The sequence below is a fragment of the Mus musculus genome, chromosome 3, assembly GCF_000001635.26.
Source record: "Mus musculus strain C57BL/6J chromosome 3, GRCm38.p6 C57BL/6J".
In the NCBI taxonomy this organism is placed as follows: Eukaryota; Metazoa; Chordata; class Mammalia; order Rodentia; family Muridae; genus Mus; species Mus musculus.
Window position 1 is genome coordinate 65,323,911 of NC_000069.6, and position 27,313 is coordinate 65,351,223.

The window sequence follows — 27,313 nt, forward strand, 5'->3', positions numbered from 1 at the left end:
ATAGGTCATGGTTTTTACTGTTGCTACTATGCAAACAGGAATCTGAAGACTTGGGAATCTAAGATATTCGTGACAACTCACAAAACAAGAGAGCACAGAAAACAGCCTCGATTGTCAATCTTTTATTGGTTCGAAAATACAGAACCTGGGTACTTTACTTTCCAAAGTAAATGTTTTAGAACAAAAGTTTAAACACCTGATATATATATATATATATATCATGTACCTACAACTGGTCAGTGCATCTGGCTCTAACTTTCATTATTCTTTCATTTCAGAGGCATTATTTCATTATTTCATGCCTCTAAAAGGTGCCCCACCATGGCCCCAAAATCATAATAAAAGCAAGAAGAAAACCTCTGCAAGCCATATGACAATGTTGTGCCAGAAAGATATAACACAAGACATTTATGCAATTTGAATTATTTATTAACCATACTAAAAAGAAGAAGAAAAGAAACAGATAGGTTTGGTTACAGTATTATTTTAACTACTCATACTATTTCAACATGTAACAATTTTAGAAATGTATGTTTTACTCTTTTCATACTAAGTATTTGAAATCCACAGTATATACCATAATTTGGACTTACACATTTCATATGCTAAGCCCTATGTGTCAGGAAAACTATTCTGTATAACCAGAGGTAAAAGCTCCTCCCAGTCTGATAGCAGCATGGGGTATTAGCCTTGTGTGTCTGTGTTGCTCTGACTATGATATGCAGCATCACTCATAGTAGCTTCAGAGACATTCCAGCCCATCATTTCAGGGAAGACATTACCGGAAGCGTGCAGCAGAAGTTCCACAATACTACAACCCAGGAACTAGACACAGGTTAGAACTGGGAGCCAGGCTGCAAGCTTCTAAGACATGCGCCCAGTGATTTCCAGCCCCTAGTGACTTCTGACAGACAGGCTCAGTTTCTAAAAGGTTCCACATCCTCTTCAAGTATTGCTACCAATTGGCCACAAGTGTTTAAAATACAAGCCCATGGGAAATATTTTAGATTCTATTCATCTCCCAAGATGTTCACATCTTACAATGCAAAAGCCTTTAGCCAAGCTTCAAGGATCCTCCAAGTCGTAACTGTCCCACTTCTGTTAAAAGTCCAAACTCCCAAGTATCTAATGAGACTTAAAGCAGTCTCGTAGATAGGAATCTGTAAGGCCCTGTGAAAATAAAAACCAATTACATACTTACAATGTGCAATGGCCCAGAGTAAACATCCCCACCACAAACGATGGGACAGGAGAAAAGCCAGGGGAAAAAAAATGAATGAAATCAAAATCCAAATCCCAGAGGAAAGTGTTAAATCCTATAGCTAATGTCCAACACGTTAACCAGGGATATGGCATCGTCTGAGCTCCAGTGCACTTGAGCAGCCCACCTCTGTGCTGCCTGCAGCACACACATTCTCCCTCCTGAGCCGGATCCACTCAACTTACTACAAGTTTCCTAAGCATGCATCCCATCTGGGCTGTGTAATTCAACTTACTTTACCCTTCCAACTTCATGACTAGCCTACTCAGGGGCTCCCTATGGGAAGTCTATTCCCTAAACACACACACACACACACACACACACACACACACACACAGCCTGCCCACTCCCTAGACTTTTCTTTAAAATCTTGCAGTCTTGTAATTCTTGTGTTCCTGATGCCTGAAAAGCCAGTTTCATGTGTATTATCTCAAGTTCTTCTCGAGTCTGCAAAGTAAACAGGCCCCTCTAGACCATGGTTGAAATAGCCTCATAGTACTTTGAAGCTGAATGTAAAAAAGAGAAAAAAAAAAAAAAAAAAAGACACTTCCCTGAGCAGCCTATTTCCAGCAAGGAGCCCTGGCTACTCTCTCTTTTCAGGCATCCTTTGAAAAGAAAGTCTTCCAAATGAGTGTGCATTTGTTATATCCCCAAGGCTTCAATGGGTGAGATCTTGCCAACAAGACATCTTTCTATGTCCCCCGTGGAATTTTTTTTTTTGCTTTTTTTTTTTTAATGGCACTAATTTCTTTAACAGTTATGGCCCCTTTTGTCTATGCCTGATTTGTCTTCAACTTTGAATGCATCTATGTCAAACTATGTTTTCGGGCCAAATTAAATATTTTGTTTACATCATTCTACTCTGGTTTTGTTCTTGACTCTCACTGTAAACTTGACTCAAGGCAGCCAGCAGGAGCCACACTGCAACACGAATGTTACTCTGTCTTAAAATTTCCTTCTCCAAACAAATTAGTTGCTTACTTTTGAATTCAGTCTTACAGAACAGTAGTAACTGAAGCCAAAAGAAGAGAAGTCGGCCCTGGGGAGAAGTCAGCTTCCCTCCACAGTCTGGGACGGGTCTCCTCACTGGAGCAGGACTTCAGCAAAGAGCACAGGGCAGAGCAGACAGCTTCAGATCCAGGCTTTGGCCACAGCGGCATTCAGGCAGGTTCCTGTCCCTGCTCAACCTCAGCTCCTCACTCAAATACAGAGCTAAAAGGCAAAGCACCATGGGAATGAGCCAACAGTGTGAGTTCACCACCTCCCTCAGAGCCAAGGCTAAGCACTTAAGCCTTATTTGTGGAGTGGACCAGATAATGAACATACACCTTTCTTCTCATGGGTAACTATGGGAGACACTCAAGGCCTTGAAATTATAAGATGCTGAAACCCCAATGAAGGCCAAGCTACAGGGCTAAACAGGGTCTGTGGGGTCATGAAGGATCAAGCCTGAGGGCGCAATATAATTTTCTTATAAGGTATTTGTTTTCTCCTTGGAATATTGCTCTGCATTAATTTAATCATAGATTTTTTTTTTCCAGGCCTCGGCCTAAAAGATGGTCTTGTGCCTGCAGTTATTTTCAAAGGTATCCACACCAAAAACAAACAAACAAGCAAACACAAAAAAGATCAACTCATTCTCAGATTATATTCGCTGAATACCCACCGTGTGCCAAGCACTTTTCTGAGTACCCAGGAGAATTAGATGTTAATAAGTCTGACAAAAATATTGCCCTTATAGAAGTTACATTTTTACTTGCTGGGCAGATGGATAATAACTAAGAAAGCTGGAGGTTGGGGAGATGGCTCTGTGGATAAGAGCAGATGCTACACAAGCACAAAGACCTGAATTCAAATCCCCAGCAATCACATAAAGGTTGCCAAGCATGGCCATGCGTGCCTATAACAACAGACTCTTGGAGAAGAGACAGGCAGTTCTCAGAAGCTGAGCAGCCTGATCAAATGGAGGAGGCTCACGTTCAGTGAAAAACCTTATCTCAAGGGAACAACACAGGGAGAGTGACAGAACAGGACACCAGATGTCCTCCTCTGGCCTCTGCATATATGTTCACACACATGGGTATGCACACTTCCAGACTCCACACATATGTAAATAAATAATATAAATAAATAAATAAAATGCATGAATCACATGATTTATCAAATCAATTGAAACAAAGCACAAGAGGAAATGGAGGAGCGCTAGGGACAGCTAAAGCAGTTAGGACTGAAACGTGCGGAAAGACCCAAATTCCCAACCCCGGGCACACAGAGGCCCTGGGAGCTGTCCTCTCTCTGCCACTTTGGCTTTCCCCAGCGTGATGTGGTGATAGGGATCAGGTCTGAGATTTGAAAAATATCACTCAGCAGAAAGTACATGGCTCAGTAATACACTTTGGGTTTGAAAAAAACACAAATAAACACAAAACAACAACAACAAACCAGGGACAAGTCCAGCTGGCCATTAGCTGCCGATCACCAGCTAATGCACAGTTAACCAGATGCACACCTAAGGACTATGTGCATGTCTTATACAGTGTATGTTCAAGGCTAGTATGGGGGCCAGCAGTGGACAGCTAATTGAAGATCTTATTACGTCTTCATGTTTCATTTGCATACATATTTCAAAACCACATGTGGGAGACTGGAGGGACAGCTCAGGGTGTTAGGAGTGCTGCTCTCACAGAAGACTCAGTTCAGTCCCCAGCGTTCCCATGGTGGCTTACGACCATTGGTCACTCCAGTTCCAGGAGACCTGGTCTCTGTGAGTACCAGTTATACACACACTAGGTGCACATACGTATGTGCAGATGAAACACACAAAATAATTTTAAAATTTAAAACACAGAGAGAGATGTGTTAGGAATATCATAAGTGTCCAGTCCTTCCTCTCTCTGTCTTGGCTGCTTCCACAGTAGTTTCTAATCCTACCGTGATTGGTAAATTGTGCCCATGTCTCGCCAGCTGCTTCTTTTCTCCCGTTTATTTCCTTGTTTGTTTCTCGCACTTCCTGCAGAGAAACGAATGATCTTAGGTAAAGCAGCAGAGTCCATGGGACAGAGTGCCCATGCTAGTGGCTGTCATACTGCTTCACAAGGAGTCCTCAAGACCTGCTGAAAAATGGCCCCGAGTTAGGAGAGGCCCGAGAAGGTCTGCACACAGATCACTAGGGTCGCACCTGTCAGAAACAGGGTCCTGGTTAGCAGTGTTCACCACAGATTGAGAAAGAAACTTCAGAAGAATTATAGGATACTGAAATGTTACCCTGCAGGATATATGTAAAGAGTTGACTGTAAAGAAAAACACTTCCTAAAATCCAGTTTTTGTCACACAGTGCTTTGGTTAGAATTCAGTTATAGACTGAATACCCAATCTATAAAATCCTGGTAGGAATGGATGATCTTGGGAAAGGACATGAATATATTCTGTACAACTTCCTGTGTTTTCTCTCTCCTGTCTACTTTCTTTTTTCTCTCCATCTTCATTCAGTTGTAAATGCAGCCCCTACTAGTAGACTCATAAAGAAACAAGGTGAGCTGTTTGTCCTCTCTAGGTTGAGGACCCCACCAGGTTTAAAATGGTTTTTTGGTTGGTTGGCTTGGGGGATGTTTTTGTTTTCCCCCCATCTTTCTCTTTAAACTGTTTTCCATTACAAATATATATAGAGAGAAGTGGGAAGGAGGGGAGAAGTTGGTGGGAGACAGAGAGAGAGAGAGAGAGAGAGAGAGAGAGAGAGAGAGAGAGAGAGAAGAGACTGAGAGAATGCTTTTGCTCGCCCCAGCTGTCAGGTGAAGACAGAGCCGCTTAGTATTCTATCGGTGACTCACATGCACTCCCTTCCGTGAGCTGTCAGCTCTCTAAAAGACATCTAGAGATGTGACATGATTTAACTCAATATGCTAAGGACATGTTGACTCACTCTCAGGGGAATCCATTCCTATAGGTTCCTCCTTGCTCCACAGCAGGTCTGTGATGGCATGCATAGGAACTGGAGACAGATATCCATACTAGCTGTCTACCTGCACAGATGGGCTGCAGAACAGAGCTGTTCTTAGCAGTGTCTCTCTGAGGGGTCACAGCACTCGCACCCATGTTGAATGGAGGGAGCACAGCCACCTGTAGGGTTGCTAATCAGTAATTCTCACAGTGAGATGAGCAAGTACCTCACAGTCTCCTTCTTAACTCTTTACAAAAAGAGTTGAGGAGTGCGTGGTTTTGTTAAAGTCCTGGATATTTATAGGTGTGCTGAGAAGATACAATGAGAGGACTTGGGTGCCAGTGTGCGGACTAGGGTGAGCTGGTTAGACCTCTTCCTCTGATTCTTATTTATAAAACAGGAAGAATGGGAAAGACACATTCTCTTGCCAACAACCTTGAGACCAAGAATTGTGTTTGTTTAAGTGGGAATATCTTATAAATATTTCAAGGTGCTTATTGTTGTTGCATATGCTTATGCGTTTAGGATTTTATATGAATAAGATGAAGATGGGGTTTCACTTAGGTCCTAAAACACAATCGAAATATCAGAATGAGGTGACAAAGCACTTCTACAATCAAAGCTGGCTCCATGATTTCTTTTCTTCCTCCAGCTTTTTGAGAAAATTAAAAATCACAGAAAAACGGAAGAATGAACACTTGATATGCCTTGTCTCCATGTTTCAAGCTGCTATAAGTTCTGTCTGCTCTTGTTCACCCATGAATACTTTCTCCATTATCTCCTGATTACAAAGCAGTCCTCATATGATCATGACAGTCCAGCACATTCCCGTAATGCAACACTCAAGGCCTGCCCCTGTTCCCTCCAGTGCCCTTATGGATTTGGATGTCTTGTTTTGTTTTTCTCTGAAAAGACAGACCCCACAGTGAGTGATCCTGAGGGATGCAGCTAGGTGTGGAGTACTGGACTAGCATGCGTTCGACCCTGGCTCCAATCCCTGGCACTAAAGAAAGGAAAAGGAGATTCCTACAGTGTTGTGTAGGATGTTCTGTTGTGGCTAGTCAATCTCTTTTCATCTAAAAGGACTTATCCACCCCATTTTCTCTTTAGTGACCTTGGCCAAACAGGCAAACTCCCTGCAATTGGTTTTGGAGAACCCTCCTGATCAGTCTATCTGATCTCGTCTTGTGGTTAGATCAAGTTAAGCACTTCGGGGTCTTCCTCAGTGCCTCTCCAAGGATGGAGAAGGACCACTGTGCCCCACCATTGTTCAGTTTAAGGTGAATCTTGCAGGGTGAAGCCTGACAGGCACTTCCACAGGTGCCATATCTTTGACTTTTAGAAAATAACCTTAGTGTGACTCTAAATGCTGTGAAGAGCTGAGTGCCTTACCACTCACACAGACTGTTGCAGTGGAGCTGAGAGATGGTGAAATCCTGACTCCGCTTATGACTGGAATTATTCTATAAAATGAGCTTCCCTTTTTGCCCCCTCTCCATTCATTTCCATCAATCTGGATCTCACTCTAGCATAAGAATATGAAGCCTGAGAGAGCAAGAAAGAGAAGGGACCCAGCTGAGAAAGGTAAAAGAAAGAAACCTGTACTATGAGCTCCATCTACCCCAGCAGGGAAGAAGGAGAGCTGGTGAGCTCCATCTACCCCAGCAGGGAGGAAAAAGGCTGCTGAGCTCCATCCACCCCAGCAGGGAGGGTTTCTTTCTTCTGGAAACTTTCTTCTGGAAACTTTCAGGGCCCTTGGAGTTTCCTTTCATTTCTTGTCTTTCTTTCTTCCTTTCTTTCTCTTCTCTAATTAAGTTATTTACATAACTTAATTAAGTGCCCCTTCCCTTCACTCAATCTCTCTCTCTCACCTCACCTTCCCCTCATTTACCCCCCTCCCCTTCTCCTCAGAAAAGGGGAGACCTCCCAGGAATATCAACCAGACTTAGCATATAAAGCTGCAGTAAGACTAAGTGCATCTCCTATTGAGGCTAGACAAGGCAGCCCAGTTAGGGGAAAGGAATTCAAAGACAGGCAACAGAGTCAGAGACAGCCCCTGCTCCTCTTATTAGGGGTCCCACATAAAGACCAAGCTGCACAACATTGTTACATGTGCAGAGGGCCTAGACCCATCCCATGTATACTCTTTGGTTGACAATTCAGACTCTGTGAGCACCTATGACCCAGGTTCGTTGATGCGGTAGGTTTTCTTGTGGTGTCTTTGACCCCTCTGCCTCCTTCAATCCTTCCACCCCTTCTTCCACAGGATTCCTCAAGCTCTACTAAATGTTTGTCTGTGGGTCCCTGCATCAGTTTCCATCAGTTTCTGGGTGAAGCCTCTCTGATGACAGTTATACTAGGCTACTGTCTGCAAAAATAGCATCATATCATTAATAGTGTCAGGGGTGGACTCCCTCTCCTGGCATGGGTCTCAAGCAGGGACAATCACTGGTTGGCTTTTCCCTCCATGTTTTACCTCTGCACATCTTGTAGGCAGGACAAACTGCACACCTAAGGTTTTATGGCTGGGTTGGTGTCCCAATCCATCCATTGGAATCTGGCCTGGTTACAGGAGATGGCCAGTTCAGACTCCATATCCCCTATTGCTAGGAATCTTAGCTAGGGTCACCCTTATAGATGCCTGGAAATTTGCATTGTCCTAGGTTTCTAGCTGGTCCCCCTCAGTCCATGGCTGAGGAACACAGTGAGTTGGGACCCTACTTTTGTCTGGAAAATCTAGAAGTGGAGTGTTGGGCTGACGATCTGCCTTGATAGCACAGCTAGCTAAGTGCCACCCTCCTGAGGACAGCAGAGTACCCAGGTGAAAGTGTTCTGTGTTAGTCAAAGCCTCTTTGAGGGGATCTAGAATTGGGGCCAGGGATGCAGAGGGGTTCAAAGACTAGAGAAATAGAGAAAGCCACCACACTCTAAATTATCCTGTTGTTTTATGCTATTCAGGCTCCCGGTGGGGAAAAAGAGAAGAGTTCTAGCTTAAACTATTGATTGAAACCTCTAAAGGATCTGTTTAGTCCTTAAAATTATTTTTGAAATGCCTAACTATGGGCAGAAAAGCTATGGGACAAGTGTGAGATTTCACTGAGGCTGATAGAATAAAGGACCAACAGGCAATGCAAAAATAAGCTAAGCGATTGCATCTGAAGTCATGCTTGCCCACATATTTTGCATGTTTTAAAACTATCTGACTTAAATGACCTTCCATTAGTTCCAGAAAATGTGTTTACTTCAAAATAAGATACCATTAGAGTCAATATAATTGGAGTGTAGAAAAGTGCTGTGTCTTGAGATTCAAATTTCCACAAATTACAGAATTGGGTATTTGACTACCTTTGCACAAGCTATACATTGCAGGTAGGCATTCTTCGTGTCCTCTCATTACATCCCAAAGACCCTCATTAGGAATCTGAAGGCTTTGCAAGAGTTTCTTCCGCTCTAGGGAGTAATTGTCAGCGTTCAAGGCCTGGAGGACATTGCATGCCACACACCCACAAGCTCAACAATCTGAAACATCCCCATCTTTTGTGATGTGTCTCTGTGCTAAGTTTTACTTTTACAAAGGAAAAGCTGGGAGACTAGCCGGCTTCAGTTGCCCCCAATCACACAAAAATAATAAAAGGTAAACAAGAAGATTTTTGAACGTTTAAAAACACCAACATAGATGACCATATGTTACATACACATAAAAACCAGGTTGAGGGCTTTAAGGGCCAGCAAATGGAAGGGATTTGTGCAGAGCAGTAGAAAGTGTCACCAACATTGTTATTTACTTGGGGAAATGGAACATGTTATATCATTGGCTTTGAAACTGAAAAAGCATTGTTACAGAACAAACTCCATCTCCAACTAAAAGGGAGTGTTTTCTATAATGAGACAAAATACAATATGACAAGAATTCACAGAAAACAAAACAGAAGGGAAAATGGAAATACTAAAACGAAGAATATCTTAGGGAAAGAAGGATGAAATTCTGTTTCTCCCTTCCATTTCCCTACTCCCTTTCTGAGAAAGATGAGATTGTCAAGAGCTTTTCACAAAACATTGACAGGATACAGTTTAAACGTCACCATATGACGTAGCCCAAACCAGAACATAGGGGAGAGTACGATACCCATGCCCAAAGCTGGCTCCTCACTTGTTCATACACACCAAGCACGAATAAGCTATTCAAAATAGGAGAAAGTCACATCTCTGTGAGACAAATTTAATCTAAGAGAGGAGGTAAGACACGAACAGTACAGCATTCACAACTTTAATAAATACATAGACAAAGGGGAAGTGCTTTGAAAGAATGGAAACCAGCAGGCTGTGAAGACAGAAACACTCACAAAGCTGCCAGTGAGCGCAGGGAGGTGAGGATGCCTGTGACTGGAAGGGGCCATGCTATCAACTGGGAGCGGTGTAGATGATCTCTTTCGGAGGAACAATGTAAGGGCCGTGGGATGAGAGCTGCCTGTCTTGTTTGAGGACATCAGTGGGGCAGCAACAGAATGACAAGTGAAAATGTAGGGATAAAGGTGAGATGATGGAGCCACATCCCTTGAGCCCTCTGAATTTTCAATCACAAAGTGACCATGAGGCAGGTTGCATGTCAAAAGCCTCCCTCCACCTGAATTAGTGTTGTGAATTATTGTGACTATATTGTTGATGCAAATGTACCAGCAGGGAACAATCTTAAGAAATGCCTACCACAATGTCGGTGAGATGTCCATGGTTAGATAAAGATGTTAGCAATGTGGACCACATAAGAGTAAAATGGGTTATTTATGGATATGACAAAGAGTAGAACATAAATGACTACAAGGTTTAGGCTTGAATCATTGGAAGGATGGAGATGCTCTAAACTTTAGGTAGTTCTCACCTTCCTAATGCTACAACCCTTTAACTCAATTTCTCATGCTGTGGTGACCCCAACTATAAAATTACTTCATTGCTACTTCATAACTGTAATTTTGCTACTGTTATGGTTCACCAAAGAGCTCAAAACCCACATTTTGAGAAATGCTGCTCCAAACAGATATGAAAATTCCACGTGTAGCAAGAATGATAGTGAAGGTTTGGGTTTATCATCCTGAGATTGAAATGTTTGACAGCCAAAGAGAGATGCTAAAGTTGGACACTGAATCTGACACTCAGTCTGCATGTAAATGGTGTTTGTAAATCTTAAGAATGTAATAGATAAAATCACATATAGAGTAAAATAAATAGAAAATGGACATAGAAAGAAACAACTAAGGACTGAACCCTAAAGTTCTCCAATATTAGCTGGTTTGGAGAAAGGTGAGAAGAGTGTGGTAACTGAAGGAGGAGGTAAAGAAAATACCCCAAAGAAAGAAGAAATACCAGTACATTGAATGCTGCTGAAGGTCAGGTGAGGTGGGTAAGGAACTGTCTACCATCATCAGCACGGTGGAGATCTCTAACTCACATAGCAAGTGAAACTGGAAATCAAGAGCCACTTAGTCCTTACTTATGGCTTTCTTATTTGCACAAAAGTGAGAAAACTTCTGCATTTAGAATACCAAAGTATATGTTTACATGTCATCAGATAAAGATCCAATCAGCAGAAGACAATGAACAGAAACAGAAGCTTTGTTATCATAGAAGACACCTGAAAACCTGGAGCAATATACATTAAAGGAGAAAAGGAATGCATTTAGGCGGGTGGGTGGTTAGTTGGTCAGTTTTTGGTTGGGTTTTGGTTGGTTGGTTGGTTGGTTGATTTTGGTTGGTTGGTTTTGGCTGGTTGGTTTTGGTTGGTTGGTTTTAGTTGGTTGGCTAGTTGGTTGGCTGGTTCGTTGATTTTAGCTGGTTGGCTGGCTGATTAGGGTTGGTTGGTTGGTTTTGGGTTGATTTTGGTTGGTTTTGGTTGGTTAGCTAGTTGGTTGGAGTTGGTTGACTGATTGGTTGATTTTGGCTGGTTGGCTGGTTGGTTTTGGTTGGTTGGCTGGTTGCTTGGTTGCTTGGTTTTGGTTGGTTGGCTGGTTGGTTTTGGTTGGTTGGCTGGTTGGTTAGTTGGTTGGTTTTGGTTGGCTGACTGGTTGGTTAACTGTCTGACTGCTTGGTTGGCTAGTTGGCATGCCCACAGAAGAGAATGTAAATGGTATGCATGACACAATGCTTAAGATGCTAAGGGGCACCAATGCTTCAGAAGATGCCATAGACTAAAGGAAAGATAGATTTAGAGGACACGTCTACAGTCAAGGTCCTGCCCTTCCCTGTTAATGAATGAGGCCAGGTCTACTGACTGGAAATTGTATGTATATACATTTAAATTTCCAAATCTATCCTACTATCACTCACAACCAAATCAGCAACAACTAAGTCTTACATACCATGCTCATGTAAAAAAAAAAAAAAAAAAAACACTACCATATTTCTTGGAAGAAATTATCCCAAGAAAAATTGTAATGATAATAACACTACAGAAAAAAAATTAACAAAAGAATTTCAAGTGTGATAAATTATGCCTACAGTGAATTACACTAATTGAAAAGCATTGTTCAAACACAATTTGAAAATTTTTGTTCTTAAACAAGAACAGAAGACTTGGCATTCAAGACAATCTCCACCTGGAGTTGGAGAGATGGTTCAGCCACTAAGAACACCGTTGCTCTTACAGAGGACAGAGTTCAGCTCCCAGCACCCACATGGTACATCCAACATGCTTTTCTGGCCTGCATGGGCACATACGCATACACACACACACACACACACACACACACACACAATGCAAGAGTGACAGGAATACCAAAAAATTAGAAAAAGTGCTTAGAAGTTAAAAATATAATGGCTAAGATTCTTTTCAGTTAATAAAGATGTTAAATATTTAGTTTAAATGTTCTAGAAAATGTGAAGAAGAAAAGCATATAGAAGAGAAGTGAAAACATAAGACTATTAATGTTCTTTCTGACCAGGAGATCCAGTACCGGCTGAATGCAAGGCTATCTAGAGAGGAAAAAATAAAATTGAGAATTTGTCATGAGCATTTCTGGATCTGAGAGTATCATGATTCTCCAGACTGAAAGTGTCCACTGAAGACCCAGAATTGCAGTCCTGTCTACTAAGACCTAGCCAGTGAAGATGATACTAAAAGGGCATGCTAACAGATCCTAACTATACTACCTCTCGCTTACAGTACACACAGCTCCACACTAAGTTTGTGCTCATCCCACACTGAGCCATGCTAGGGCAAATGCTGGGCCATAAGGAAGCACTGAGGTACGAATTCAGGGAACGCACAGTCTAAGATGTAGGAAACCAGAGTTTGTTCTGGGGTCCCAAGGCCTGCGACAAGGCTGGGGCTATGGGGTTCTCAGACGCTTGGACATCCAGGTGCTGCTGGGAGTCCCTGAAGAGGAGAGACCAGAGTCGGTGCTAGAGGGCTGGGGACAGAGTCTAGCCTGGAGCAGGGGAGGAGGAAGAGGGGAGCTCCCAACAGAGAGATTGTCCTTGGCTTGAAGATGGCAGGCTTGGTGTTGATTGTGGCTAGGCAGTACAGAGAGCCCTTCTATGAGGGATTAGGCTATGGCTCTGTAGGTCAAGGCCTTTTCCATAGCTCCCCATGGCAGATCTTGGTGGAAAGAGACAGCCAATGGTTCTAAACGATTTATTGTCATAGTTGAAAGTGAATGCATAAAACCATACCCCACTTCTCAGGATGGGCCTGAGATTAAATACCTTTTACAGGGAGGAATGTCTAGGAAGGGAAGTTTATTGGCTAATAAACTTCAGGCCGCTATGTACCTCAATAGCATGGAGAACTCTGTTTTGGGCCTATGTTGACCTGTGGTCACTTCTCTTTTCCTATTGTCTTGGTCTGAGATGTCAGGGATGCCTCATCTACATGTGAAAGGTCTTGGGGTATTGCCCCTATGTGACTGGTGGCCACAAATCTCTCTGTGGGAGTGCTGCAGGTACAGGGGCCTACTGCTGGGAGCAGGTGAAGTTCCTACCATCCCTTCAGAGTCAATGCAACTAGCAATACATAAAATAATAGAGGTATAACTGTATATGAGGGAAAGCTAACAAGCAAAGTCTCAAAAAAAAAAGTCCAAAAATGACTGAGAAATAGAGAAATTAACACCAGAGGAAACATGTATCTATCAGAAATGTCATATATCAGATATTTCTTGGATACAAGTGCAAGGGGACTGAGGCTTTTTGTTACAATCGTTTTAAATGTTAGCTCTTTAAACAATGTGCACATGTAACTTTGGAAAAACAAAAGACTGAAACAACTCACACACAAATAGGATAAAAGTATCCATGACTGTAAGTGGCCAGTATTAAATGACTGTGGCTGTCAAAATCCAATCACAGCCTTAGGGTTTAGAAACAGAGAGCCATCCTAATTTTCCTACCCCTTATTCCACGATCAGCTACCACCAGCTAGGGAACAAATATTCAAAACACAAGCCCATGGACCATGGGGAACGTTTCATAGTCAAACTGAATATTTCACACTGGCTCTAAATGGCTAACAGCTGTCTCATAATGCAATGAGGACTTAGTTCATTTCCAGAGTTCTCAGTGTCTTAGACTAACACTTTAAAATTCAAAGTTAGTCTCTACTGAGATTCAAGGTAGTCTCTTAACTAGGAACTCCTAAAAAAAATGAACATTATCAATTCTAACATCAACTAATTGATTATTAACATTACTTTTCTAACAGACAATGGCAAAGATTAAACATTTCTATTCCAAAAAAGGATAAATAAGAGGATACCAAAGAAAGTTTGGACAAACCTCCTGTGCATCTGTGTCCAGCATCCAGGACACGTGGTAGTGTGACGTGAGCTCCAGCAGCCCCACTCCCATGGCTTGGCGTTTGCAGACCACATGTGCTCTGTTTTGGCAGCCTCGATTTATTGCCTACAGCTTCCCTCTGCAGATATTCCACATTCCTGGCATCTCCCCACTCCTGAGATCTCCACTGAAACTTAGGTTTCACTCTCACAGCTTCATGTGCTACCCGAGCAGGGCCTCCCTGAAAGGGGAATCCAACCCTGCTGCACACTGGCCTCACAGGCTCTCCTCCAGGTTACCTGTCTAAGGGCGCATGATAGCATAACTGTTCTGTTCCGTGTACCTGCAAAACCAATACCACACGCACAACATCAAGATCTGCAAACAGCCTGGGCACTAGTCAGTCCCCTTTGCACCCCGGCTACAGTTGCTTCGGAATCCTTAGGCAACTGAACCCAGGAAAGCACTTCCCTTGGCAACCCCATGCAAGTGGGATGTCCTAGTAACTATCTCTTCTCAAAGTTTACCCCAAAGCCTTTGATGGGGAGGGACTAGCTGATTTACTATTGTACTGATGAAAAGTGCTTGGCCTCATTTCTCTTTTTAAAAAAATACATTTAAAAAAACATACTTTTTTAAAAAATTTTTAATCTTTGACATTTTCATGCACCCCAAACTCCTCCTCCCACTTTTCCCAGGAGTCCCAATACATCTCCTGCCTTTGTTTCTTTTTAATAATTTACTCATTTTCCTTGTGCCCCGGTTTCCTCGTGTACCTCATGTATAAAACAACAATAATCACCTATTTGATAAAATTGTCTAAAGAAATGGGTTCTTTAATATATGCAAAGAGTTTAGAACATTGCCAGGAACACCATAAGTGCTATGTAAGTGTGAACTATTATTTTTAACACCCTAGGTGATAAAGGATCTCTAACATTAATGCAAGCAGCGTCACAAAATCTGGAGTGAAGATATGCGAGCATTCAGGAGGTAGAAGACTCAGTCAAACTGGTTCCTGGGCAAGGAGTATTTGTGCGCATCACAGGACAGTGAATGCAAGAGCAGGAGTGGGGAGGAGGTGGGGAGCGGGGCTGAACAAACCAAAGTAAACAGGAGACAGTTTTCCTGTGTCAATCTTAATCAAGGATTTAATTTTTTATAAGATGTATTTATTATATGTGAGTACACTGTAGCTGTCTTCAGACACACCAGAAGAGGGCATCGGATGCCTTTACAGATGGTTGTGAGCCACCATGTGGTTGCTGGGATTTGAACTCAGGACCTCTGGAAGAGGAGTCCAGTGCTCTTAACCACTGAGCCATCTCACCAGTCCTTAATCAAGGTATATATATTCGTTTTAAATCTTTATTATGGTACGAAATAAAAAGCTTGCATATGCCAGGTGTGGTGGAGCATGCCTTTAATCCCAGCACTTGGGAGGCAGAGGCAGGAGAATTTCCGAGTTCGAGGCCAGCCTGGTCTACAGAGTGAGTTCCAGGACAGCCAGGGCTACACAGAGAAACCCTGTCTCGGAAAAAAAAAAAAAAAAAAAAAAAAAAAAAGTGGTTGTGACAGAGCCCAAGCTGTCTAAACAGCGTGTTTATGGCTGTTCCGTGGACTGTGGGGAGGAAGCACTGCTTTATCGTTAAAACCCTCCCTACACTCTCCTTTAGCAGAGGACTCTGAGAGAGTCCATGAGGGAAACTGTTGAGTGAAAGGTGGAGAAGTCCCCCACAAACAGGAAGGGAAGCTCTAAAGAAAGTCTTCATCCAAGCAGAACGTGGAACAGGACCAGCAATAAAGCACAGGGCGTGGCAGGCCAGCCCCACAGAGACCAGCTTTGGTAGGCAGCTTTTTCATCATAGAATACCTGAACAATCTCAAAGAAGAAAAGGTTGGTTTGGGTGCCTGGTTTCAGAGCTTTTAGGCCATCATGTCAGAAGGACATGGAAGGAGAAAGCTGTTTACCTTATGGGTAGCCAAGAAGAGGTGAGAGAAACAAGAAGGGCCAGAACCAAACTCTATACCCCTCAAAGACTGGTGAGCTGCTTCCTCCAACCAGGCTCACCTTCCACATCTTACCACCTATTCAACATCTGAATCCATAATTGAAATAATCCGTTGGTGAAGGCAGAGCACTCCTGACTCAATCACTTTCCAAAGGCCCCACCTCTAAACACAGCCTCTGTCAAACACCAAAGCCATTGATTGATACCTTTGTTCCCTTCATACAGAAGCCATAGATAGCCACAGGCCATTCTCATAACAGCTTCAGAACTGCAAGTTGCCCAGCCATCCTGCATACAGATGCAGCTGTGAGTGCTTTGTTAAAAACATTAGTTGGTCAGCAACTCTTCATTACCAGGTAGTTTAGGTGATGAGAAGCTGAGAATCTTATTCTGCTCCACCACAGCAAGGTTAAAAGTCGCCTTTTGGTTACCAGATACCTGGCAGGCACAGAGAAGTATGAGAGAGCCAAAATGGACTAGAGGCAGCCAGGGGCAGCCTGGGATGTAAGGGGAGAAGGTTTTTAATGTCATTAAGATTAAGATAGCTTCTCCTTCCAGACATCTCCCATGACAGGACCAAAGAGACAGCTAGCTTCGACTATTAAAAGAGCAATAAAGACTGCTTCCTTTGGATCATTAAACTGGATTTGCCAGTAGAAAAATCTCATTAGGGTTGATATTTTTCCCACTCTGATCAATCTCTGCCAAGTTGTTTGCTTTATTCGTTGATCCACACGATAGCATGCCTTTTAAAATATAGTTAAAAGCCTGTCCCCAGAAGCAGATTCACAGACAGTTATGGAATAAAAGGATTCAGACAGGATAATAGAGCAAGAAACTATGTGTCAAGATTCTATATCCATCTGTCTGACCAATGAGGATGGCATTCACATAACTTAAAACATCGGATATTAAAGCCTTGAGCCAGTTAGCTGTAATGAAGTGACAGGTGCTCCCAATTATAAAACTAAGTGACATGCAGCACTGGAGGATCTGGCTAAATTTATTTTCAGCAGCTCAAAGAATGTTTGGAAAAGAATTTTGCCCAATATATTTCCTTCTGACATGCCCAAAGGCTTATTTCTTCAGTCGATTCGGATATTGTTGCCACTCTGTGTCTCAAAGAATATAATCAAAACAGTGGGCATGAACCATGAAGACGAGGGAAGAGAGATGGATGGGGTGTGTAGCTTCATTTCTCTGAGCATGGAGGTTAAAGGGGAAATTTTCAACTAGCAGAAATGAGCCTTCATCTTTCTGGGCCTTGGTTTCTTCAAATGCAATATAACATTATGGCACTACCACTTGCTGTGTGACTGTCCCTGGGGAAACGTGAAGAGCTATCTATTTACCCCAGATTAGCACAGTGATAGCAGAACAAAGACATTATTCCACTCAAGTCTAGCTTGGTGAACCAATGAGTTAACTGGGTTACTAACAGAAACAGGTAGTGATTTGCTCACAGGAGCATGGGTAACTCAAAAGCAGCTGTATCACAGAAAAGTACATCCGTCCCATCATTAAGTGACAGCTCATGAAAGCTAAATTCCTGGAATTCTCCTTCCAACTTGCAAGCAGCTCTGCTGAAGAGTCTCCTTCTCCCCAGCAACCATTTGCTACTTACATGAACTTGGTACAGGGTATCACCAGTATTGTAACTCCTGGGGCTTCCGAAGCCATGTAAGTTTCATGAACTTCCTGAGCTTTATAAATGTTCTTAGCTGCTAGAGGCTTCTGAGTTTCCTCCCTTCCACCTGGAGGTAATATTTCAATTGAGAGCAAATATCTTCAAAACATTACCTCATAGAACTACAATAAAAACATAAATGCAGTAATGTTGGAAAAACTCCCAGCACATAGTCTAGCAGATAGCTGACAAGCAGTAAAGTGAGCTCTCTCTGTGTTCCTCTGTTGCCCTGTAACCTAGATACCCACCTGCCTGGAATGTCCAGTAATATTAATCCAAAACTCGTGGGAATTGTTGGTTATCTACCCAGTACATTGCCTACATTGGTCTACATTGCCTTCTTGGTATACAGGTTTTCATTCAGTGTATTCCCTGTCCCTGAGACTAACCCACAGGAAGGCTAGCCTCCTCTTCCCTGGCTGGGCCTCAGTTACAGAGTAAGTTATAAGCCAATCTCCCCACCACACCTGTACTGGCTAGTTTTGTGTCACCATGACACAGCTGGAGTTATCACAGAGAAAGGAGCTTCAGTTGAGGAAATACCTCCATGAGATCCAACTGTAAGGCATTTTCTCAATTAGTGATCAAGGGGGAAAGGCCCCTTGTGGGTGGTGCTATCTCTGGGCTGGTAGTCTTGGTTCTATAAGAGAGCAAGCTGAGCAAGCCAGAGGAAGCAAGCCAGTAAAGAACATCCCTCCATGGCTTCTGCATCAGCTCCTGCTTTCTGACCTGCTTGAGTTCCAGTCATGACTTCCTTTGGTGATGAACAGCAGTATGGAAGTGTAAGCTGAATAAACCCTTTCCTCCCCAACTTGCTTCTTGGTCATGATATTTGTGCAGGAATAGAAACCCTGACTAAGACAATGCCCATTTTTCCAAATTGTTGGTTCGTGCCACTGAAGCAGCCCACTGAGAAGGCATCTCAGAGTTTTGCTTAAAATCATGAGCCAAAAGATCATGCTGAATATGTTCATGTGCAATATCCTCAGATGCTATAGGAAGTATATTAATGCCACAAGAGAAATCATCTTAAAGATAGCAGGGAGTTTGGGGATAAAGGTTAGTCCTCAATAGCTTCAAAGATGAACCATCCAGTGACAAGCATGAATAAATAAATGCCTTTCGTTTTAAGAACATTCAACTAAGTTTTTGATAGCCTAACCTCCATACACATAGAATAAAAATCCTAATCAATACAACAAGAGGATAGATGTATCCTTATTTCTTAGTAAGAAAAGCTACAACTTAAAGCTCAAGAACGTTAGAATAAAAAAAAAAAAAACCCTAGTAATTCTTAACATCATCTTGAGATCTTTTCAATATTATAGTTAAATATGAATTAATAACTTCTATATCTTCCCGTGTTGTTGATTATGGTTATTGTGAAACACCAGAGTGACCTTATATTTTTCTGATATATAAGAAGTGGAGGTACAAGAGCTAGACATACAAGAGATAGAGAGATAGAGACATTTAGCTATTCTGAAATTATAATAGATTGGTTCCATGAAATAAATACAAATAGCTATTTAACTTTCTCATTTCTTTCTTTATACATTTGTAGATTATTCATTCTGGTTCGTTCCTTTGGAAAATTATTAGGTTATTCAAATGAATTTATCTATGACAGTGAAGAGCAACTGAGAATATCAGTTTTGAGAATTTTCAAGTCAAAAATTATCTTGACCATTACGATAGATTTGAGGTAATTAATGGAGCAATATACCAACACACTAGCATGAACCACAATATCTCAAGCCCCAGAAGAAATGATAATCTTCCATCCAGGCGCACACACTGTCTTAGTCAGGGTTTCTATTCCTGCACAAACATCATGACCAAGAAGCAAGTTGGGGAGAAAAGGGTTTATTCAGCTTACACTTTCCACATTGCTGTTAATCACCAAAGGAAGTCAGGACTGGAACTCAAGCAGGTCAGGAAGCAGGAGCCAATGCAGAGGCCATAGAGAGATGTTACTTACTGGTTTCCCCTGGCTTTTTCAGCTTGCTTTCTTATAGAACCCAAGATTACCAGTCCAGGGATGCCACCACCCACAATAGGCCCTCTACCCTTGATCACTAATTGAGAAAATGCCTTACATCTGGATCTCATGGATGCATTTCCTAGAGGAAGGCTCCTTTCTCTGTGATAACTCCAGCCTGTGTCAAGTTGACACACAAAACTAGCCAGTACACACACCCTGAAGCAATTACTTCCACTGTGGTCTTTTGACTTCTAAGATACACAGACTAATTCTCTCAACTGAGAATGCTGGTGTTAGTGAAACAAATTTTAATACATGAGCCTCCCTGGTAAACTTCTATGTCCCTTTTCAGTGCTGTTTTCCTCTTTCAGCTTATATCTATATAGATATAGATGATTAGATATAGATTAGATAGACACATAATATAGAGAAAGAGACAGAGAGATAGGCATAGAGATAGGGAGAGGAAGAGGGAGAGGGAGAGAGGGAGAGAGAAAGAGAGAGAATGAATAGAGGGATACAGACCCAAGTAAAGAAGTGAGCCTGAAAAACCAGAGGACCCCGTGGCCTTATTTGGGAAATGACAGAGCAGTTGATCATATAAAGATGGTGCCATGTATAGAAGATAGACAGGAGATATATACCAGGACCATGAATGGGAAGTCTTAAGGGTTAAACTAGCCAGCTCTACTAAATTAGATCTTTTCCAGCTGAATCTGCCATTTGAAAATTAATATGATAAACAAATTAAGCATTTATAAAGAAACTAAAGGTCTAAGAAGAGTCTAAATAATTCCTGGAGATGAGTACGTGGAAGAGAAGGATCTGATGTTACATTTTAGATGTCGAGGTCTCCCACAGGCTCATGTGTTTCAACAACTGGTCCCCCGCTGATGGCATTCTTGTGGAAAGTCATGGAACCTGTATAAGTTGGGGCCTACCTAGAGGAATTGGGTCTCTAGGAGGCAGGCATGAGGCTCCCGTCCCCTGTCTGCTTTCTAATCTGCCTAGATACAGGCAAGCTCTTTCTACCACAGCCACGAGCTGCTCCCAACACCATGCCTCCCATGTGATGGCGACTGTCCCCTCTGATCATGAGCTGAGTAAGCCATTCCTGCCTTATATTTGTTGTCACAGCACTGAGAAAAGCAAGCACTGCAGGGGCCCTGCCGGGTCTCAACACTCACCTTAAAGCCTCAATAACAACTCCTCACAGGAGGAACTAGCTACAGAATGCAGGGTGACTATCCCTCTCCCCTCATCTGAACATCTGAAATCCACATTGCTACAAAATCCAAAACTTTCTGAATGCTGGATTCAAATCCCCAAACTCAGAAATGTGCAGTTTGAAACACTGAGATGTAAAATGCCAATGAGGGATACTCAACCCATGGAGATGCCAAACACAGACATTAGCAAGAATAAAACTTGACCCATAGCAATATGGCATAGAAGATAAATAAGGAAACATGGGACAAGGACTAGGCCTGTCCAACCTGTGCCCCTAGGCCACATTATCCCAGAAGAGCCATGACATGTTTGTAGATGGAAACTCCACACTGTCAAAAGGTTAGACATCCATCATACTACACAATAACTGACCATGGGCTGAGCCCTCTGATATCAATCGTTAATCAAAAACCTGCCCCACAGACTTGCCTACAGGCCAATCTGATGGAGGCATTTTTAAAACTGAAGTGCTTTCTCCCCAGGTCACCCTTATCTTGTCTCAAATTGAAAAGAAACAAAGAAACAACGAAAGGGAAAAGAAGAAGGGAAATATAGCCAGGAGAAAATGATTATTTTTGTGGTAAGAAGAAATAAATGAAACTAGGTCTTTATTTTATACCATCCATACACTAAAATAACTTATAGGTCAGAAACATGACAAGTGTAAAATTTTACATTTTTAGAGGAAAAAAAAACCACCTCTTTTCATGTTTCAATATTTTCCTTTTGTCAGGGGGACACCCTGGAATAGGCGAAGGCCTGTCGACCTAGTTTTCTTTCTACTGTTATGATTACATCATGACCAAAAGCAACTTGGGGAGGAAAGGGGTGACTGTCCATCACTGAAGAAAGGCGAGGCAGGAACTCAAGGCAGAAACCTAGAGGCAGGAACTGGAACTGGGACTGTGGAGGGATATGGGTTATTGGCTTCTTCAGGCTGCTTTCTCATACATCTCAGGACCATTTGCCCAGGAAGGGCGCTAGCCTCAGCAGGCTGGTTCCTCCCACACCAACCATTAATTTAAAAAAAGAAAACCCACAGATTTGTCTACAGGCCAATGTGAGGCAGGCATTTTTTTCAACCGAAGTTCCCTCTTCCCAGAAGACCCTGGCTTGTCTCAGGTCAACAAAAACCCCTAACCAGCACAGCCATCTTCAAACTAGGAACGTTCTCTTATTTCAGGGTGACTTCAGTAACACTGCCAAAGGAATTCCTAGGATCTGTAGAGAAACACCCTTAACCTACAGAACAGAGAATTTGTGGCTCCACAGATTAAGATAATATCACTTATCTAGAAAAACTTCACAATCCAGGACTTTAAGTTCACTTAGGCTTGTCTCTTTAGTTTTATTTATTCATCGCCTTGCTCCCAACGAATTTTAATTCATTGGAATTTGTTCCATTGTCCACTGATCCTAAAGAATTTGACATCTTAGATAGCAGCTTTGCCCTCTACACTTATCAAGGATACTCTCTCCCTTCTATTAGCACAAGACATGACTCTTTAGTTACTACCACTTAGTGTTAAGCAAACATGGAAACAGTCCAATAACTTGAAATCACCAGTTTGGATTAGAAAACTGTTGGCTCCTGTTCAAGGTTGCATTGATGGGGAAATTGCAACTTTTGATCCATAGCCTACATAATTACACCTTGGAGAGTCTCAGCAAACAAAAGAAGTCTAGGTGAGAAGTTAGAAAGAGCAGATGCGATCATAACATTATTACAGGGAAAAAGGAGTGAAGAGGAGAATTCAGAGACAAGACAGATATGTTTGGGGACTGGAGATATGGCACAGTAACTCTGGTTCCAGGGGATCTGATGCTCTTTACTGGCCTGCAGGGTACCAGGCACTTATGTGATGCATACACATACTTGCAGACAAAATGCATTAATTAATTAATTAATTCTTTATTTTAAAAAAGAAAGCTAGTGAGCTCTGCCTTCACCTTAAGTGTTCCCTATAGGTAAAATGGGAAGTCACTGTCTTGCTAGGATTAAAGAGCAGGTGTCTGAAGAAGGAAGAAACACTAAAAACACACAGCTTTGCAGAGCCTCCTTCTGTAGTGAGGTATGCCAGGAATGAGCAGAGTTCCCAGGGACACCTGTGTCTGTCCAGAGAAGTCACAGCATAGTCAGCCTTTCTTCAAGGAGCTTTTCTTAGATGCAAGTTTCACAAATGGGATTCACTAAGTTTGAACTGTGATCAGTACAGAGCATGGACGTCCTACCGGGAGGTAGGTTACACACCCCTAATCCGGTAGGCAGCAGTGACTGCACATGCCTTTAATCCCAGAGTTGGGGAGCGGGATGCACAGAGCAAGTTCCAGGACAGCCAGGGCTTCATAGAGAACCCTTGTCCCAGGGGCTGGAGAGATGGCTCAGCGGTTAAGAGCACTGACTGCTCTTCTGAAGGTCCTGAGTTCAAATCCCAGCAACCACATGGTGGCTCACAACCATCCATAATGAGATCTGGTGCCCTCCTCTGGTGTGTCTGAGAACCCCTGTCCCAGAAAGACACAAGGAAAAAAATCCCTAATTCAAACATTTAAAATCAGAAATGTTTCAAAATCCAAATGTTCAGCACTGACATAACACCATAAAAGGAAAATCCCACACCTGACCTCCTGGACTGGGTCACAGTAAAAATATAGGTACACTTCAAATGCTAACAGTGTTTTATATAAAGTAAACCAGGAGTGGTGGTGCACACTTTCAATTCCAGCACACAGGAGGCAGAGATAGGTGGATCTCTGAATCTGGGGCCAGCCTGGTTTACAGAGGGAGTTCCAGGACATCCAGGACTACATAAAGAAACCCTATCACGATAGATAGATAGATAGATAGATAGATAGATAGATAGATAGATAGATAGATAGATAGAAGAAATTACCTTTATCTATGTATATGAGGCATATATGAGCCATAAATAAATTATGCATTTAGACTTGGGTCCCATGGCAAGGCCATACACACACACACACACACACACACACACACACACACACACATATCTCCAGAACATCAAGGCTGCATACTAGAACCTTGCCAAAGTGACTTTGCTTTTCCACATCCCTGGTTCTGCATCAAATAAAATGAGGGTGAAATATTACTAACTTAAACAGTCATTACAAAGATTACACACTGCTTAATTATTATCAATCTGTTCTGCACTGAAGCAAAGTCTAGATAGAAAGCCAAGGTTATCAAGGTCTCCTGGATCCTGTGTGTGTCCTATAACTGGAAACCAGATTCTCCTAGTTCAATCAACAGCTCTTATGCTAGTAGTTGGGGCCAGTGCTGGGCACACCTCGCTCTACTTCTGAGCAGGCTCCAAACCTATGAGAAAAGCCAGCCTTCTAGCTCCAAGCTCTGAGATCTGAGCCAGAAGGAGCTCTGCAGTCCAGAAAATGATGAACTCATACAAATCCAAAGAGACATCTCAAAGCTGCAAAGAAACTACAAGCACTGGCTGCTGGAGTTTAACAAGAAAACTAAAGCCGGGCGTGGTGGCGCACGCCTTTAATCCCAGCACTCGGGAGGCAGAGGCAGGCAGATTTCTGAGTTCGAGGCCAGCCTGGTCTACAAAGTGAGTTCCAGGACAGCAAAGGCTACAAAGAGAAACCCTGTCTCTAAAAACAAAGCAAAAAACAAACAAACAAACAAACAAAAAAGAAACAAAGAAAGAAAGAAAACCAAAGACAGAGAAATAAAACAACTGGTTTGAAATAATAATAATTTAAAAACTGTGTCCAGTTCTAGACTTACACTTTCTGTCCACATTCATAACAACATCTCTGATGAAACCTAGTTCTTCCATTTCTGGCAGGGCCAGTCTCTCCCTAAGCCTTGCCTCTTTCCTTTAAAATCTTACTTTATTTCAGTTATAGCAATACAACTTACATTTGCATTAACACTTTATATAATAATTTAAGGTAGATTTATTTCTCAATATGTTTTATCTATGGGAGGAGGATGTTGGATTCTCTAGAACTAGAGTTAGAATAGTTGGACGTTGCCACATAGATACTGGGACCTGAACCTGGGTCCTCTACAAAAACAACAAGTGGTTCTAACCACTGAACCATTTCTCTAGCATCAAGATTTTGTATATTTTTAAAAGAAGTAAAATTTTAAGGTATTTAAGTTTAAAGACTGCAGGATTTTTAAAGGTAATACTATGTCTATATTGTGAATTTTAAAATTTTTTTTAAACTTACCTTTTCCTTTTTCACTTTCCATCCTGCTCATTGCCCCTCTCCTGGCCACGCCCTTAAGGTAGCTTTAAATGGAAGGGAAAATAAAGGCTATAAATCCCTCTTCCCAAAACACTTATTTTAAAAAATCATTTTTCTAAGTGGGTCAGTAGAGCAGATATATCCAGTGACTACACACGTATCCTTCCTACTCCACTAATGATCTGTGGAATTAAAAAGAAAGCCCCAACTCCCACACCCACTGCCCCAAAGGATTAACTCATGCTGGACTGTGTTAGAATGCAAAATGATTCTTGCTACTTCTATACATAAAAATGGTTACATTCACACATCCAGCAGAAAAGAAAAGAACAGCAGTCCTGAGACCAGCTGAAAATAGAAACAAATTAGTTTTCTACCCTCTTTCATGACTCCCGTTCTTCTGCCTGTATTCTCTCTTTCCTCGTTTACCCATTACCCTCTCTTGGTTTTTAGACTTTAGACCTAAACTCCCTTGGACGCATAATCTCCCTCAGACACAGATCCTGGCCTATAATGTATACACGCATATATATAATCAGGTATAACTCTGGGAAAAAGTTGAAAATTTCAGAAAAACAATTGAGCCCTTGCCTCTTAAAGAAGTGCTTCTGACAGAAGAAGAGAGGGGCCTGGGTGGGAGATGGGGCGGGGGAGGGGGGGATAGGAAAGAAGTTCAGAAGGCCAGGAGAATGAATGGGATATGCAACCTCGAGGAATGGGTTGTGGGGGGACCCTCTAGAAAGTACCAGAAACCCGGGAGCTGAGAGACTCTCAGGACTCAATGGAGGTGACCTTAACCAAAATGACCAACAGTGGGGAGAGGGCCTCAAGTGGGGGGATGGGGTTACCAACCCACAGTCAAAATTTCTGACCCAGAATTGTCCCTGTCTAAAAGAACTGCAGGGAGGAAACTCGAGAAGGGACTGCAGGAAAGGCGGTTCAATGACTGGCCCAACCTGGGATCCATCTCATGGGGGGCACCAAAGCCTGCCACTGTTACTGATCCTATGATGAGCTTACAGACAGGAGCCTGGATGGCTGTCCTCTGAGAGGCCCTACCAGCAGCTAAGACAGACACATATCCTTATACCCAACACTGGACTGAAGTGGGTAACCCCTATTAGGGGAAGGATTATAGAAGCTGAAGGGGAGGGCCACCCCATAGGAAGACCAGTAGTCTCAACTAACCTGGACCCCAGGGTACACACAGACACTGAACCACCAGGTAGCACACAGGGGTTGGCCTGAGGCCCCCGGGACATGTATAGCCAAGGACTGCCTGATCTGACTCAGTGGGAGAAGATGAGCCTAATCACTGAGAGACTTGAGGCCCCAGGGAAGAAGTGGGAAGCTTGGGAATGGAGCACCCCCTCGGAGGGGAGGCAAGGGGGGAGAGGAATGGGATGAGGAACTGTGGGAAGGGGGACGGGGGATGGGGAATGGGGGGGGGGGGGCAAGAGCTGGAACGTAAATAGATAAAAAAAAAATTTAAGTTCTTTTTTAAAAAAGAAGCGCTCTGAAACCATAAAAATCAACCACATAACACTGCCAATGTTCAAACACTTTCTAGCTCTAAAGGCAGCGTTTAGTTAAATGCGTAGAATTTAAATAGAGCCTAGTTGATGAGTTGTATTTTTCCATTACAAAAATTTGAGTAATGGTATTTAATCTAAACACTAATTTCAATACATTTATGTCCTTATTCCTCATGCTTTATTGCCCACAGGATCTTATTATCTGCTCAGCTCTTAAGGTATGCAGGCCATTCCTTATTCAGCAGAAGGCAACAAAGGCAGGGTTTGCAAGCTGTGTATCTGTATATGAGGTCTGATTCCAAAATTAAAAATGTATCATCCAAAGTTTTTCACTCCAAGTATCTGTATCAATTCCTTTGGTAAGAAATGCTTTAAACATAGATGAGCTACATCACTGAAAGAAGAATGTACTAAATAAAATGTGGGTGCTAGGCTTTTGTGGAGGAACGGAGGCCACATGCCACTCACTTACTGACTATGCAGGAAATGTTGGTGCTTCAAAACATCTATGTGCATGATCTTCACCAGCTGCCAACGAATTCTACAGGACTGACATCACCTTAATGATACAGGTGGAAATAAGACACGAAGAGAGCACAACTGACTTGAAGAATTTATTAAGGTCAGCTCCATGAGGCTTCAGAGCCCCAGGGAGAACCATCAGG

The 27,313-nt window shown here is 42.4% G+C and overlaps 1 protein-coding gene and 1 long non-coding RNA gene across 5 annotated transcripts in view; one reads left to right on the top strand and one right to left on the bottom strand.

The window, feature by feature from the left end:
• Kcnab1 (potassium voltage-gated channel, shaker-related subfamily, beta member 1) overlaps positions 1 to 27,313 on the top strand; it is a 429,014-nt gene that overhangs the window by 374,699 nt on the left and 27,002 nt on the right. The gene's annotated exons all lie outside the window — the stretch shown is intronic.
• Positions 110 to 25,519, bottom strand: A730090N16Rik (RIKEN cDNA A730090N16 gene). Its single transcript, NR_040390.1, has 4 exons — positions 25,491 to 25,519; positions 25,096 to 25,157; positions 2,243 to 2,473; positions 110 to 1,170 (listed from the first exon to the last, which is right to left on the bottom strand). It is a non-coding gene; the product is annotated as an RIKEN cDNA A730090N16 gene (long non-coding RNA).